The sequence below is a fragment of the Hippopotamus amphibius genome, chromosome 3, assembly GCF_030028045.1.
Source record: "Hippopotamus amphibius kiboko isolate mHipAmp2 chromosome 3, mHipAmp2.hap2, whole genome shotgun sequence".
NCBI lineage: Eukaryota > Metazoa > Chordata > Mammalia > Artiodactyla > Hippopotamidae > Hippopotamus > Hippopotamus amphibius.
The window spans coordinates 123,594,160-123,611,538 of NC_080188.1; positions in this window are offsets into that span (position 1 = coordinate 123,594,160).

Here is a 17,379-nt window from a genome sequence, read left to right on the forward strand (position 1 = left end):
AACCCTCAGAATAGGAGGAAATATTTGCAAATGAAGCAACTGACAAAGGGTTAATCTCCAAAATATACAAGCAGCTAATACAGCTCAATATAAAAAAAAAAAGCAACCCAATCCAAAAATGGGCAGAATACCTAAATAGATAGTTCTCCAAAGAAGACATACAGATGGCCAACGAACACATGAAAAGATACTCAACATCACTAATCACTAGAGAAATGCAAATCAAAACCACAACAAGGTATCACCTCATACCAGTCAGAATGGTTATCATCAAATAATCTAGAAACAATAAATGCTGGAGAGGGTGTGGAGGAAGGGGAACCCTCCTGCACTATTGGTGGGAATATAAATTGATAAAGCCACTATGGAGAACAGTATGGAGGTTCCTTAAAAATCTGAAAAAAGAATTAGTTTTTTAATAGAAGTGATCAAAATCAAGAAACCCTTAGCTGGACTTAAAGAAAAGAGAAAAAACTCAAATAAAATTAGAAATGAAAGAGGAGACATTACATTCCTTAAGAAATAGGAAAGTTTTCAGCACCACCAAACCAGCCTTACAACAAGTGCTAAAGGAACTTCTCTAAGTAGGAAACACAAGAAAAGGAAAACACCTACAAATACAAACCCAAAACAATTCAGAAAATGGTCATTGGAACACACATGTCAATAATCACTTTAAATGTAAATGGATTAAATGCTCCAACCAAAAGACACAGACTGGCTGAATGGATACAAAAACAAGACCCTTCTATATGCTGCCTACAAGAAACCCACTCCAGACCAAGGGATACATATAGACTGAAAGGAAAGGGATGGAAAAAGAGATTCCATGCAAATGGAAGTCAAAAGAAAGCTGGAGTAGCAATACTCATATCAGACAAATTAGACTTGAAAGTAAAGACTATTAAAAGAGACAAGGAAGGGCACTACATAATGATCAAGGGATCCATCCAAGAAGAACATATCACAATGGTAAATATCTATGCCCCCAATATAGGAGCACCTCAATACATAAGGCAAATGCTAACAGCTATAAAAGGGGACATCGACAGGAACACAATTATAGTGGGAGACTTGAACACCCCACTTACATCAATGGACAGATCATCCAAACAGAAAATAAATAAAGACACACAAGCTTTAAATGACACATTAGACCATCTCGACTTAATTGATATTTATAGGACATTCCATCCAAAAACGACAGAATACACTTTCTTCTCAAGTGCACACGGAACATTTTCCAGGATAGATCACATCTTGGGTCACAAATCAAACCTCAGCAAATTCAAGGAAATTGAAATCATATCAAGCATCTTCTCAGACCACAACGCCATGAGACTAGATATCAATTACAGGAAAAAAACTGCAAAAAAGACAAACACATGGAGGCTAAACAATTCACTCTTAAACAACCAAGGAATCACTAAAGAAATCAAAGAGGAAATCAAAAAATATCTAGAAACAAATGACAACGAAAACACAACAACCCAAAACCTATGGGATGCAGCAAAAGCAGTTCTAAGAGGGAAGTTTATAGCAATACAGTCCTACCTTAAGAAACAAGAAAATGATCGAATAAACAACCTAACCTTACACCTCAAACAACTCGAGAAAGAAGAACAAAGAAACCCCAAAGTGAGCAGAAGGAAAGAAATCATAAAGATCAGAGCAGAAATAAATGAAAAAGAAAGGAAAGAAACCATAAGAAAAATAAATGAAACTAAAAGCTGGTTCTTTGAGAACATTACCAAAATTGATAAACCATTAGCCAGACTCATCAAGAAAAAAAGGGAGAAGATGCAAATCAACAGAATCAGAAATGAAAAAGGAGAAGTCACAACGGACACCTCAGAAATACAAAACATCATGAGAGACTACTACAAGCAACTATATGCCAATCAATTGGATAACCTGGAAGAAATGGATACATTCTTAGAAAAATACAATCTTCCAAGACTGAACCAGGAAGAAATAGAAACCATGAACAGACCAATCACAAGTACAGAAATTGAGGCAGTGATTAAAAATCTCCCAACACACAAAAGCCCAGGACCAGATGGATTCACAGGCAAATTCTATCAAACATTTCGAGAAGAGTTAACACCTATCCTTCTCAAACTCTTCCAAAATATTGCAGAAGGTGGAGCACTCCCAAACTCATTCTATGAGGCTACCATCACCCTGATACCAAAACCAGGCAAAGATGTCACAAAAAAAGAAAACTATAGACCAATATCACTGATGAATATAGATGCAAAAATCCTCAACAAAATACTAGCTAACAGACTGCAACAGCGCATTAAAAAAATCATACACCACGATCAAGTGGGGTTTATCCCTGGGATGCAAGGATTCTTCAATATACGCAAATCAATCAACGTGATACATCATATCAACAAATTGAAGGATAAAAACCATATGATCATTTCAATAGATGCAGAAAAAGCTTTTGACAAAGTTCAACATCCATTTATGATAAAAGCTCTCCAGAAAATGGGCATAGAAGGAAATTACCTCAACATAATAAAAGCCATATATGACAAACCAAAAGCCAACATTGTTCTCAATGGAGAAAAACTGGAAGAATTCCCTCTAAGAACAGGAACAAGACAAGGGTGTCCACTCTCACCACTGTTAGTCAACATAGTTTTGGAAGTGTTAGCCACAGCAATCAGAGAAGAAAAAGAAATCAAAGGAATCCAAATTGGAAAAGAAGAAGTAAAATTGTCACTCTTTGCAGATGACATGATATTATATATAGAAAACCCTAAAGACTCTACCAGAAAACTGCTAGCACTAATTGATGAGTTTAGTAAAGTAGCAGGATACAAAATTAATGCACAGAAATCTCTTGCATTCCTATACACTAACAACGGAAGAGCAGAAAGAGAAATTAAGGAAACTCTCCCATTCACCATTGCAACCAAAAGAATAAACTACCTAGGAATAAACCTGCCTAAGGAGGCAAAATATCTGTATGCAGAAAACTTTAAGACAGTGATGAAAGAAATCAAAGATGACACAAAGAGATGGAGGGACATACCATGTTCCTGCATTGGAAGAATCAACATCGTAAAAATGACTGTACTACCCAAAGCAATTTACAGATTCAATGCAATCCCGATCAAATTACCAATGGCATTTTTCACAGAACTAGAGCAAGAAATCTTATGATTTGTATGGAAACGCAAAAGACCCCGAATAGCCAAAGCAATCTTGAGAAGGAAAAATGGAGTTGGTGGAATCAGGCTTCTTGCCTTCAAACTATACTACAAGGCCATAGTGATCAAGACAGTATGGTACTGGCATAAAAATAGAAAGGAAGATCAATGGAATAAAATAGAGAACTCAGAAGTAAGCCCAAACACATATGGGCACCTTATCTTTGACAAAGGAGGCATGAGTATACAATGGAAAAAAGACAGCCTCTTCAATAAGTGGTGCTGGGAAGATTGGACAGCAACATGTAAAAGAATGAAATTAGAACACTTCCTAACACCATACACAAAAATAAACTCCAAATGGATTAAAGACCTACATGTAAGGCCAGACACTATCAAACTCCTCGAGGAAAACATAGGCAGAACACTCTATGACATACATCAAAGCAAGATCCTTTTGGACCCACCTCCTAGAATCATGGAAATAAAATCAAGAATAAACGAATGGGACCTCATGAAACTTAAAAGCTTTTGCACAGCAAAAGAAACCATAAACAAGACTAAAAGGCAACCCTCAGAATGGGAAAAAATAATTGCCTATGAAACAACGGACAAAGGATTAACCTCCAAAATATACAAGCAGCTCATGAAGCTTCATACCAAAAAAGCAAATAACCCAATCCACAAATGGGCAGAAGACCTAAATAGACATTTCTCCAAAGAAGACATACAGATGGCCAACAAACACATGAAAAGATGCTCAACATCACTCATCATCAGAGAAATGCAAGTCAAAGCCACAATGAGGTATCACCTCACACCGATCAGAATGGCCATCATCACAAAATCTGGAAACAACAAATGTTGGAGAGGGTGTGGAGAAAAGGGAACTCTCCTGCACTGTTGGTGGGACTGTAAGTTGGTACAGCCACTATGGAAAACAATTTGGAGGTTCCTTAAAAAACTACAAATAGAACTACCATATGATCCAGTCATCCCACTCCTGGGCATATACCCAAAGAAAACCATAATCCCAAAAGAAACTTGTACCATAATGTTTATTGCAGCACTCTTTACAATAGCCAGGACATGGAAGCAACCTAAATGCCCATCAACAAATGAATGGATACAGAAGATGTGGCATATATATACAATGGAATATTACTCAGCTATAAAAAGGGATGAGATGGAGCTATATGTAATGAGGTGGATAGAACTACAATCTATCATACAGAGTGAAGTAAGTCAGAAAGAGAAGGACAAATATTGTATGCTAACTCACATATACGGAATCTAAAAATGGTACTGATGAATCAGTGACAAGAACAAGGATGCAGATACAGAGAATGGACTGGAGAACTCGAGGTATGGGAGGGGGCTGGGGGTGAAGGGGAAACTGAGATGAAGCGAGAGAGTAGCACAGACATATATATACTACCAACTGTAAAATAGTCAGTGGGAAGTTGTTGTATAACAAAGGGAGTACAACTCGAGGATGGAAGATGCCTTAGAGTACTGGGGCAGGGAGGGTGGGGGGGATTCGAGGGGGGAGGCGTCAAGGAAGGGAGGGAATATGGGGATATGTGTATAAAAACAGATGATTGAACCTGGTGTACCCCCCCCCCCAAAAAAAAAGAAATAGGAAAGTTTAAAGACACTACTATTGACAGTTATATGTCAACATATTGTGTACCCTAGAAGATATGGCTAAATTCCTAGAAATACACAGCCTACCAAAAAGAATCAAGGAAAAACAGAGAGTCTTCAACAGAAAACATATAAGGCAACTGAATTGGTAATCAAAGATATCCTAAGAAAGAAAAGCACAGGATCAGAAGGCTTCATGGGGAATTCTATCCAATGTTCAACGTAGAATCAATGCTAACTCTTCTTAAACTCTTCCAAAAAACAGAAGAAGGGAAAATGTTTTCAAACTCAATTTTTGAGGCCAGAATCACAATGATACCATAGCAATGATAACTCAAGGAAAGAAAACTACAGGCCAATATCACTGATGAACACAGATGAAAAAAATTCTCGTTAAAATACTAGTAAACCAAATTCAACAACACATTATAAGCATTGTCCACCATAAATAGGTGATGTTTATCTCAGGGATGCAAGGATTGTTCAAAATATGCAAATCATTCAGTGTGATACACCACATTAACAGAATGAAAGATTAAAAACTACAGGATCATATCAATGGATGCTGAAAAAATTGATAATATGCGTGATAAAAATTCTTAATGAAGTAGATATAGAGGAAAGTTACCTCAAACCAATAAAGACCATGCATGAAAAGCCCACAGCCAATAAACTCAATGATGAAAACTGAAAACTTTTCTTCTAAAATGTTGAAATGACCATACTACCCAAGGCAATTTACAGAGTCAATGTAGTCCCTATCAAATTACCAACGGCATTTTTCACAGAACTAGAGTACAATTTTTAAAAATTTATATGGAAACACAAAAGACTCTCAATAGCCAAAACAATCTTTAGAGAGAACAGAGTTGGAGGAACCAGGCTCCCTGACTTCCAGCTATACTACAAGGCTACAGTGATCAAGACAGTATGGTACTGGCACAAAAACAGACACATAGATCAATGGAACAAAGAGCCCAGAAATAAACCCATGCACTTATGGTCAATTAATTTACAGCAAGAAGGCAAGAACACACAACAAAGAAAAGACAGTCTCTTCAATAAGGTTTATTAGGAAAACTGGATAGCTTCATGTAAAATAGTGAAGTTAGAACATTCTCTAAAACCATATACAATAAAAACAAAAAAGTAAATGGATTAAAGACCTAAAGATACAATGAGAAACCATGAAATTTCTAGAAGTTCACGTAGTCGGAACACTGACATAAATTCTAGGAATTTTTTTTTGGATCTGTTTTCTAAAGCAAAGGAAATAAAAACAGAAATAAACAGTTAGGACTTAATTAAGCTTAAAAGATTTTGCACAGGAAAGGAAACCATTGACAAAACAAAATGACAACCTGCTGAATGGGAGAAAATATTTGCAAATGATATGACCAATAAGGGGTTAATATCCAAATATATAAAGAGCTCACACAAGTCAACATCAAACAAACAAACAAACAAGTAAAAAAACAACCAAACAATCCACGTGAAAAATGGGCAGGCCTGAATAGATATTTTTCCAAAGAAGACATCCAGATCGCCAACAGGCACATGAAAAGATGTTCAAAATCATTAATCATCAGAGAAATACCAATTAAAACCACAATGAGATCTCACTTCACACCTGTCAGATGTCCATCATCAACAAGAACACAAATAACATATGCTGCCGAGAATGTGGAGAAAAATGAAATCTTTTCCCAAGAGTAAACTCTTGGTGGTAATGGAAACTGGGTCAGTCTCTGTGGAAAACAGCATGGAGGCTTCTCATAAAACTAAAAATAGAACTACCATGTGATCCAGCAATTCCACTCCTGGGTATATATCCAGAAAAAACAAAAACACTAGTTCAAAAAGATGCAAAAAAAAACATGCACCCCAATATTCATAGCAACACTATTTACAGTAGCTGGGACATGGAAGCAACCCATGTACCCATCAACAGATGAATAGATAAATTAGATGAGTTATACATGTACAATGGAATATTAGTCAGTTATAGTAAAAATGAAATTCTGTGTGTTACAGCCACGTGGATGGACCGAGAGAATACTGTGCCCAGTGAAGTAAATCAGACAGAGAAAGACAAATACTCTACAACATCACCTATATGTGGAATCTAAAAATAATGCAAATGAATTTATATGCAAAACAGAAACAGACTCATAGATATAGAAAACAAACTAGTGGTTACCAAAGGAGTGAGGCAAGTGGGGAGGGGGAAATTATGAGTATGGGATTAACAGATGAAACTACTGTGCATAGAATAGGTAAGAAAGAGAGATATATTTTATAGCACAGGGAATTATATCCATTATTTTATACCAGAAGCTAATATAATATTGTAAGTCAACGGTACTTCTACCAAAAAATTAGAATTTGCAATTGTTAATGAGCATGTGGAGAAATTGAAATCCTCATTCATTAATGGTGGAATGTAAAGTGGTAAAACCACTGTGGAAGACAGTTTGGCAGAGCCTCAAAAATCTCAACATAGATTTGCCATATGAGCCAGAAATTCTGTTCCTAGGTGTATACTATAAAAACAGGGACTTAGAGAGCTGTACATTAAAGTTTATACAGGATTATTTATAGTAACTAAAGAAGATATTCCAAGTATCCATCCACAGATTAATGGATAAACAGACTTTGATATGTATACACAATAGAACATTATTCATCCACAAAAAGGAATGAAATTCTGGTTCATGACTCGATATGAGAGAACCTTAAAAAAAATTACGCGAAATTAGCCAGGCACAAAAGGACAATTGTTGTAGGCATCCACTTATATGAAATATCTAGAATAAGCAAATTAATGAAGAAAGAAAGTAGATTAGAGATATCAGAAGAATAAGAGGTCAGGGGTGAACTCAGAGTTATTGGTTAATTGTGATAAAATTTGTCTTTGAGTTAATGAAAACATTTTAGAAAAAGACAATGGTTGCGGTTGCACAATGTGATGAATATAGTTACTGAATTGTACTTCTAAAAAGATTAAAATAATAAGTATTTATTGTATCTATCGTATCACAATAAAAAGTTCAAATATATCTCCAACTATCATTGTAAATTCTGTATCTAATCCTGTTAGTTTTTTTTTTAATTAATTAATTAATTAATTAATTTATTTTTTTGGGGGGTACACCAGGTTCAATCATCCGTTTTTATACACATATCCCCATCTTCCCTCCCTTCCTTGACGCCCCCCCCAAGCCCCCCCCACCCTCCCCGCCCCAGTCCTCAAAGGCATCTTCCATCCTCGAGTTGGACTCCCTTTGTTATACAACAACTTCCCACTGACTATTTTACAGTTGGTAGTATATATATGTCTGTGTTACTCTCTCGCTTCATCTCAGTTTCCCCTTCACCCCCCGCCCCCTCCCATACCTCGAGTTCTCCAGTCCATTCTCTGTATCTGCATCCTTGCTCTGGTCACTGAGTCCAACAGTACCATTTTTAGATTCCGTACATGTGAGTTAGCATACAATATTTGTCTTTCTCTTTCTGACTTACTTCACTCTGTATGACAGACTGTAGTTCTATCCACCTCATTACATATAGCTCCATCTCATCCCTTTTTATAGCTGAGTAATATTCCATTGTATATATATGCCACATCTTCTGTATCCATTCATTTGTTGATGGGTATTTAGGTTGCTTCCATGTCCTGGCTATTGTGAATAGTGCTGCAATAAACATTATGGTGCACGTTTCTTTTGGGATTATGGTTTTCTTTGGGTATATGCCCAGGAGTGGGATGACTGGATCATATGGTAGTTCTATTTGTAGTTTTTTAAGGAACCTCCAAATTGTTTTCCATAGTGGCTGTACCAATTTACAGTCCCACCAACAGTGCAGGAGAGTTCCTTTTTCTCCACACCCTCTCCAACATTTGTTGTTTCCAGACTTTGTGATGATGGCCATTCTGACTGGTGTGAGGTGATACCTCATTGTGGCTTTGACTTGCATTTCTCTGATGATGAGTGATGTTGAGCATCTTTTCATGTGTTTGTTGGCCATCTGTATGTCTTCTTTGGAGAAATGTCTATTTAGGTCTTCTGCCCATTTGTGGATTGGGTTATTTGCTTTTTTGGTATGAAGCTTCATGAGCTGCTTGTATATTTTGGAGGTTAATCCTTTGTCCGTTGTTTCATAGGCAATTATTTTTTCCCACTCTGAGGGTTGCCTTTTAGTCTTGTTTATGGTTTCTTTTGCTGTGCAAAAGCTTTTAAGTTTCATGAGGTCCCATTCATTTATTCTTGATTTGATTTCCCTGATTCTAGGAGGTGGGTCCAAAAGGATCTTGCTTTGATGGATGTCATAGAGTGTTCTGCCTATGTTTTCCTCGAGGAGTTTGATAGTGTCTGGCCTTACATTTAGGTCTTTAATCCATTTGGAGTTTATTTTTGTGTATGGTGTTAGGAAGTGTTCTAATTTCATTCTTTTGCATGTTGCTGCCCAGTTCTCCCAGCACCACTTATGGAAGAGGCTGTCTTTTTTCCATTGTATACTCGTGCCTCCTTTGTCAAAGATAAGGTGCCCATATGTGTTTGGGCTTACTTCTGAGTTCTCTATTCTATTCCATTGATCTTCCTTTCTATTTTTGTGCCAGTACCATACTGTCTTGATCACTATGGCCTTGTAATATAGTTTGAAGTCAGGAAGCCTGATTCCACCAACTGCATTTTTCCTTCTCAAGATTGCTTTGGCTATTCGGGGTCTTTTGCATTTCCATACAAATCGTAAGATTGCTTGCTCTAGTTCTGTGAAAAATGCCATTGGTAATTTGATCGGGATTGCATTGAATCTGTAAATTGCTTTGGGTAGTACAGACATTTTCACGATGTTGATTCTTCCAATCCAGGAACATGGTATGTCCCTCCATCTGTTTGTGTCATCTTTGATTTCTTTCATCACTGTCTTAAAGTTTTCTGCATACAGATCTTTTGCCTCCTTAGGCAGGTTTATTCCTAGGTATTTTATTCTTTTGGTTGCAATGGTGAATGGGAGAGTTTCCTTAATGTCTCTTTCTGCTCTTCCGTTGTTAGTGTATAGGAATGCAAGAGATTTCTGTGCATTAATTTTGTATCCTGCTACTTTACTAAACTCATCAATTAGTGCTAGCAGTTTTCTGGTAGAGTCTATAGGGTTTTCTATATATAATATCATGTCATCTGCAAAGAGTGACAATTTTACTTCTTCTTTTCCAATTTGGATTCCTTTGATTTCTTTTTCTTCTCTGATTGCTGTGGCTAACACTTCCAAAACTATGTTGACTAACAGTGGTGAGAGTGGACACCCTTGTCTTGTTCCTATTCTTAGAGGGAATTCTTCCAGTTTTTCTCCATTGAGAACAATGTTGGCTTTTGGTTTGTCATATATGGCTTTTATTATGTTGAGGTAATTTCCTTCTATGCCCATTTTCTGGAGAGCTTTTATCATAAATGGATGTTGAACTTTGTCAAAAGCTTTTTCTGCATCTATTGAAATGATCATATGGTTTTTATCCTTCAATTTGTTGATATGATGTATCACGTTGATTGATTTGCGTATATTGAAGAATCCTTGCATCCCAGGGATAAACCCCACTTGATCGTGGTGTATGATTTTTTTAATGCGCTGTTGCAGTCTGTTAGCTAGTATTTTGTTGAGGATTTTTGCATCTATATTCATCAGTGATATTGGTCTGTAGTTTTCTTTTTTTGTGACATCTTTGCCTGGTTTTGATATCAGGGTGATGGTGGCCTCGTAGAATGAGTTTGGGAGTGTGCCTCCTTCTGCAATATTTTGGAAGAGTTTGAGAAGGATAGGTGTTAACTCTTCTCGAAATGTTTGATAGAATTCGCCCGTGAACCCATCTGGTTCTGGGCTTTTGTGTGTTGGGAGATTTTTAATCACTGCCTCAATTTCCATACTTGTGATTGGTCTGTTCATGGTTTCTATTTCTTCCTGGTTCAGTCTTGGAAGATTGTATTTTTCTAAGAATGTATCCATTTCTTCCAGGTTATCCAATTGATTGGCATATAGTTGCTTGTAGTAGTCTCTCATGATGTTTTGTATTTCTGAGGTGTCTGTTGTTACTTCTCCTTTTTCATTTCTGATTCTGTTGATTTGTATCTTCTCCCTTTTTTTCTTGATGAGTCTGGCTAATGGTTTATCAATTTTGTTAATCTTCTCAAAGAACCAGCTTTTAGTTTTATTTATTTTTGCTATGGTTTCTTTCCTTTCTTTTTCATTCATTTCTCCTCTGATCTTTATGATTTCTTTCCTTCTGCTCACTTTGGGGTTTCTTTGTTCTTCTTTCTCTAGTTGTTTTATGTGTAAGGTTAGGTTGTTTATTTGATCATTTTCTTGTTTCTTAAGGTAGGACTGTATTGCTATAAACTTCCCTCTTAGAACTGCTTTTGCTGCATCCCATAGGTTTTGGGTTGTTATGTTTTCGTTGTCATTTGTTTCTAGATATTTTTTGATTTCCTCTTTGATTTCTTTAGTGATTCCTTGGTTGTTTAAGAGTGAATTGTTTAGCCTCCATGTGTTTGTCTTTTTTGCATTTTTTTCCTGTAATTGATATCTAGTCTCATGGCGTTGTGGTCTGAGAAGATGCTTGATATGATTTCAATTTCCTTGAATTTGCTGAGGTTTGATTTGTGACCCAAGATGTGATCTATCCTGGAAAATGTTCCGTGTGCACTTGAGAAGAACGTGTAGTCTGTCATTTTTGGATGGAATGTCCTATAAATATCAATTAAGTCGAGATGGTCTAATGTGTCATTTAAAGCTTGTGTGTCTTTATTTATTTTCTGTTTGGATGATCTGTCCATTGATGTAAGTGGGGTGCTCAAGTCTCCCACTATAATTGTGTTCCTGTCGATGTCCCCCTGTATAGCTGTTAACATTTGCCTTATGTATTGAGGTGCTCCTATGGTGGGGGCATAGATATTTACCATTGTGATATGTTCTTCTTGGATGGATCCCTTGATCATTATGTAGTGTCCTTCCTTGTCTCTTTTAATAGTCTTTACTTTCAAGTCTAATTTGTCTGATATGAGTATTGCTACTCCAGCTTTCTTTTGACTTCCATTTGCATGGAATCTCTTTTTCCATCCCTTTCCTTTCAGTCTATATGTATCCCTTGGTCTGGAGTGGGTTTCTTGTAGGCAGCATATAGAAGGGTCTTGTTTTTGTATCCATTCAGCCAGTCTGTGTGTTTTGGTTGGAGCATTTAATCCATTTACATTTAAGGTGATTATTGACATGTGTGTTCCAATTCCCATTTTCTTAATTGTTTTGTGTTTGCATTTGTAGGTGTTTTCCTTTTCTTGTGTTTCCTACTTAGAGAAGTTCCTTTAGCACTTGTTGTAAGGCTGGTTTGGTGGTGCTGAATTCTCTTAACTTTTGCTTGTCTGGAAAGCTTTTGATTTCTCCCTCAAATATGAATGAGATTCTTGCTGGGTAGAGTATTCTTGGCTGTAGGTTTTTCTCTTTCAGGACTTTCAGGATATCCTGCCATTCCCTTCTGGCCAGCAGAGTTTCTGTAGAAAGGTCAGCTGTTATCCTGATGGGTTTTCCCTTATATGTTGTTTGTTGCTTTTCTCTTGCTGCTTTTCATATTTTTTCTTTGTGTTTAATTGTCGTTAGTTTGATTAATATGTGTCTTGGTGTATTTCTCCTTGGGTTTATTCTGTATGGGACTCTCTGTGCTTCTTGGACTTGGTTAATTATTTCCCTTCCCATGTTGGGGAAGTTTTCCACTATAACCTCTTCAAATATTTTCTCAGACCCTTTCTTGTTTTCTTCTTCTTCTGGGATGCCTATAATTCGAATGTTGGTACGTTTAAGGTTATCACTGAGGTCTCTGAGACTGTCTCCTAATCTTTTTATTCTTTTTTCTTTTTCCTGCTCTGTGGTGTTTATTTCCCCCATTTGATCTTCCAACTCACTTATTCGTTCTTCTGCCTCAGTCATTCTGCTGGTTATAGCATCTAGAGTATTTTTAATTTCAGTTATTTTGTTATGCATTGCTGTTTGTTTTTCTGAGTTCTTATGAACTGTTTCTTGTACTTTCTCTATTTTGTTATCGAGATTTTGTATCATTTTTACTATCATTACTCTGAATTCTTTTTCAGGCATTTTTCCTATTTCCTCCTCATTTATTTGGTCTTGTGGGTTTTTTTCCTGCTCCTTTGCCTCCATGGTGTTTCTTTGTTTCCTCATGGTTGTCCAAACTTTTGGGGTTGCTTGTCCTGGCGATAGAGGTGTTTATAGAAGACTGTACAAGCCTCAGACTAATGTCCAAGAATTGGATTAAACGAATATTAAGTCTAGAAAACACATACATGTATAAGACACACAATTACTGAATCCGTTAGGACATAAGGCTCTAGAAAGACCTGACAGAACCCCAGTGTGCTATCAGATATTCAAAGAGAAACCCAACAGAAATTGACAACTGAAACAGAACAAATCAGAGACTAAAGCAAAAGCAAACAAACAACAAATGACACCCTACACATACAAACATCAATCCAGGGAGATTTTGTAAACCTGGATCAAATATAGAAAAGAGCTGGAGTACCACCAGAGAGAATGGAGATTCTCAGAATGTATTTAGACAACTTTACTAAGAACTAAGATAAAGACAAAAGCCTAATATTAAATACCAAGGCAGTGCGTCATCTGGAGAATATAGCAAGGAGTCTGAGCAGACCGATAGTGTTGCTTATAAGTATGTTAAGATAAAATAAACTTAAAATGGCTGGAAGAAAGGGGAACAGAAGAGCGTAATGTGGTTGGAAATATGCAAATAAAAAGAAAGGAATAGAAATGTATAAAAGATAGGGATGAAAGGAAAGTATGAGAGATATTTTGTCCATAGTACCAAAAACTTAGCTAGATATAGAAGTATATAAAAAGGCAAAAAAAACCGAATAAAAAATATAATTAAAAAATTATGTTATAAAACTTGTAGATCCCTTAGGGCTAAGATCATATTTAATAATGAAAAAAAAAAAAAAAAGAGAGAGAGAGAAAGAGAAAGAAAAAAAAAATCCAGAACTGATCCCAGAATGGACCAGTTCAATAGGTATTGATACTACTATTTCTGTTTCCTTAGCGTCTCAGCTGTAAGTGTCCTTCTCCTTGCCTTGGGTTTTTTTTTGCGTTATTTTGTAACCAGCAGAGGTTCCTTTATTTTTCATCTGTAAGCGTCGGTGTGTGGGGAGGGAGAGGGTACAATAGTGGCTCCTTCTCCTGGGAGGGAGTGAGCAGTGGTGCACTGTTGTTTCAGTCAGGCTTGGAGGTGCCTGTTGCAGAGGGCGCTGGTTGCTCAGGCGTAAACAGAAAGTCTTAGAGTTGGGCCTCTCTCGGGGTTTTTTTCTATTTGATACTGTTTTTTTTTTTTTTTTTTCTCTCTTGGCAGCCTCCCTGCTGCTGGCGTTGCAAGGGGTTTTAATCTAGCCCCGCCCGAGTGCCTGAGGGTGCTTGTTATCCCTGAGCACCTTAGGTGGCCCACAGGGCGTCTCTCCACTGCCTGTTGCAGAGGCACGGAAAGAGAGGGAGAGGCTACGCGCGTGGCTCCTCCCCCATGCCCGTGAGCCTGCAGCCTCCAGCCTCCATCATGGCCGGGCAGCTCTCAGGGACGGACACTCCTCTCCACGGACCTCCTCCCTCCTGTCCTCTCGGTCCGTCACCCTACCGGCAAAAATGTTTCTCACCCTGAACCAGCTCTCCGGTTCCCACGCTCCTGCTCCTGGACCCTCCGTTCAGCCGCGGATCGATGTCTCGGTCCGGGAATGCTGAGCTGCGCTGCGGACCCTCCGTATGTTTCTCACTCCCTCCCGTCTGCCACAGCTCCGCCGCTTCACCCTCTTTGAGCCCTCATAGATGCCTCCCTACCGGCTATGTCGGGCTCCCCGTGGTCCTTTCTGGTGTCTGAGGCCATCTGCTGGTGTTCAGCTGGTTCTCTGTGGGAATTACTGCGTCCTTCTGTGCATTCCCAATGCGTCTGTGGAGAGGGATGCACTCCACGTCTGTGTACTTCGCCACCATCTTTTTTCTCCTTCCACAAGGTCTTTTAAAATTTATTGTGGGATGTCAGATCTCTGCTCAAATATTTCCTGTGGCTTCCATCTCATCCAGAATGAAAGTCAATCTTCTTACCATGTATTCCATATTAGATTTAGTCCCTTTGGTCTCTTTACATCTCTGATGTTATCTAACTTTTTAAAGGCCACGCAGGATTCCTTTATGTTTCAAAAGATGCCAGGTGCACTCCCACTATTTTTTTTCTTTTGTTTCTCAGAATACTTACCTCAAAAATTCCTCAGTTCCTTCAGTTGGCTCAAATTTTACCACATTTGAGAGGTCTTCCTTATGCATTCTCAAAATATATTAATCTAGACCCCATCCATCACTCACTACCCAGCTCCTGGCACACCATGTATCATTACCAGCCAAATATTTGCATGTTGTCTGCTTCCTCACTACTCAAATAGAAGCCCAGTGAAATGAAAGAGTCTGCTTTGTTCTGTGTTGCATCCTCATCACCTTGAAAAATTATTGGAACATATTAAAAGTTCTTAGAACATATTAAATAATTGTTGTACAATGAATAAAAGGAACATCAGAAAGCCCAAGGTATTGGAATTTATCATAAAACCCACAAAAATAATTTATTTTAATAGAAAGTATTTAATATTGGGTACTAAACTGCAAAGGTTCCAGCAAGGAATGGCAAGACAATTTAGATCAGCAATAACAGGAAGCTGCTACCACAAGGACTAGAGAACAATGAAAGGAGTTGGTGCTGCCAGAGTTCAGGTCCCAGGGTCAAGCCAGAGGAGCCTGGAGGAAATGGAGTAGATGGTGGTTGTTGGAGAAATAGAGGAGATATTGCCACTGGTGGGGGCACTGCTTCTCTCCTCTGTTTGCTCTTCAGTCCTTCACCATCACCTTCTACTGCCTGAACCACAGTCCAGTTGGCAAGGGCACATGGAAAGGTAGTTTGCAAGGACAGCTAGCTGGTTATTATCTTTAATTCTATTGGGGTTCCGTTCTAGCAAGGGTTTTGATATCCAGCTATATTTGTTTTCAGAATGGAATATATTTTTGTCACAATCATTTAAAAAAATTCTCTAACCTCTGTATATGTTATGCTTCCTGAATCGTGCTAACAGCTTCTTTGTTTTCAGAAACACCTATTGTGTTATTGGTCAGCTTCGTGTCCTCCTGTTCCAATAAGTCAGTGTTTCTATAACTTTCTGAACTCACTTGTCTTTAATATGTTTAAATCTGGGACAGAAAGTCACTTACCTTTATTCTTCTTTTTCAAAAATTAGCATAATTATCTGCAAAACCATTTTATTCCATATAAACTTTTAATCTTGTGCAATTACTGAAATTTACACATAAAGAGTATATAAAACATATATAATTTAAAGAATTATTATACAGACAATAGTTATTTAACCACTATCCAAATCACAAAATGTAACATTACTAATTAAGTAGACAGGCATGTGTCCCTTCAGAATAAAATTTCTTTCTACCATTTTATTTTATATTTTTAAAAAATTACTTATTTATTTAATTTTACTTTTTCAAGCTCTTTACTGGAAAATAACTGCTTTACACTCTTGTACCAGCTTTTGAGGTACACCAAAGTCAATCAGCTGTATTTATACATACATTCCCATATCCCCTCCCTCCCACGACTCCCTCCCACCCTCCCTGTCCTGACTCTCTAAGGAATCACCTATCACCAAGTTTATCTCTCTTTGTTATACAGCAACTTTCCACTAGCTATCTATTTTACAGTTGGTAGTATATATGTCTAAGATACTCTCTCACTTTGTCCCAGCTTCCCCTTCGTCCCCCGCCCCCCCCAACCCCATGTCTTCCAGTCCATTCTCTGCATCTGCATCCTTATTCTTGCCCTGTCACTGGGTTCATCAGTATCATTTTTTTTTTAGATTCCGAATATATGAGTTAGCACACAGTATTTGTTTTTCTCTTTCTGGCTTACTTCACTCTGTATGATAGACTCTGTGTCTATCCACCTCATTACATATAGCTCCATCTCATTCCTTTTTATGGCTAATATTCCATTGTATATATATGTCACATCTTCTTTATCCATTCACCTGTTGATGGGCATTTAGGTTGCTCCCACGTCCTGGCTATTGTAAACAGTGCTGCAAAGAACATTACGGTACATGTTTCTTTTTGGATAATGGTTTTCTCTGGCTATATGCCCAGGAGTGGGATGACTGGATCATATGGTAGTTCTATTTGTAGTTTTTTAAGGAACCTCCAAATTGTTTTCCATAGTGGCTATACCAACTTACAGTCCCACCAACAGTGCAGGAGAGTTCCCTTTTCTCCACACCCTTTCCAACATTTATTGTCTCTAGATTTTTCGATAATGGCCATTCTGACTGGTGCGAGGTAATACCTCACTGTGGCTTTGACTTGCATTTCTCTAATGATTAGTGATGTCGAGCATCTTCTCATGTTTTGCTGGCCACCTGTATGTCTTCTTTGGAGAAATGTCTATTTAGGT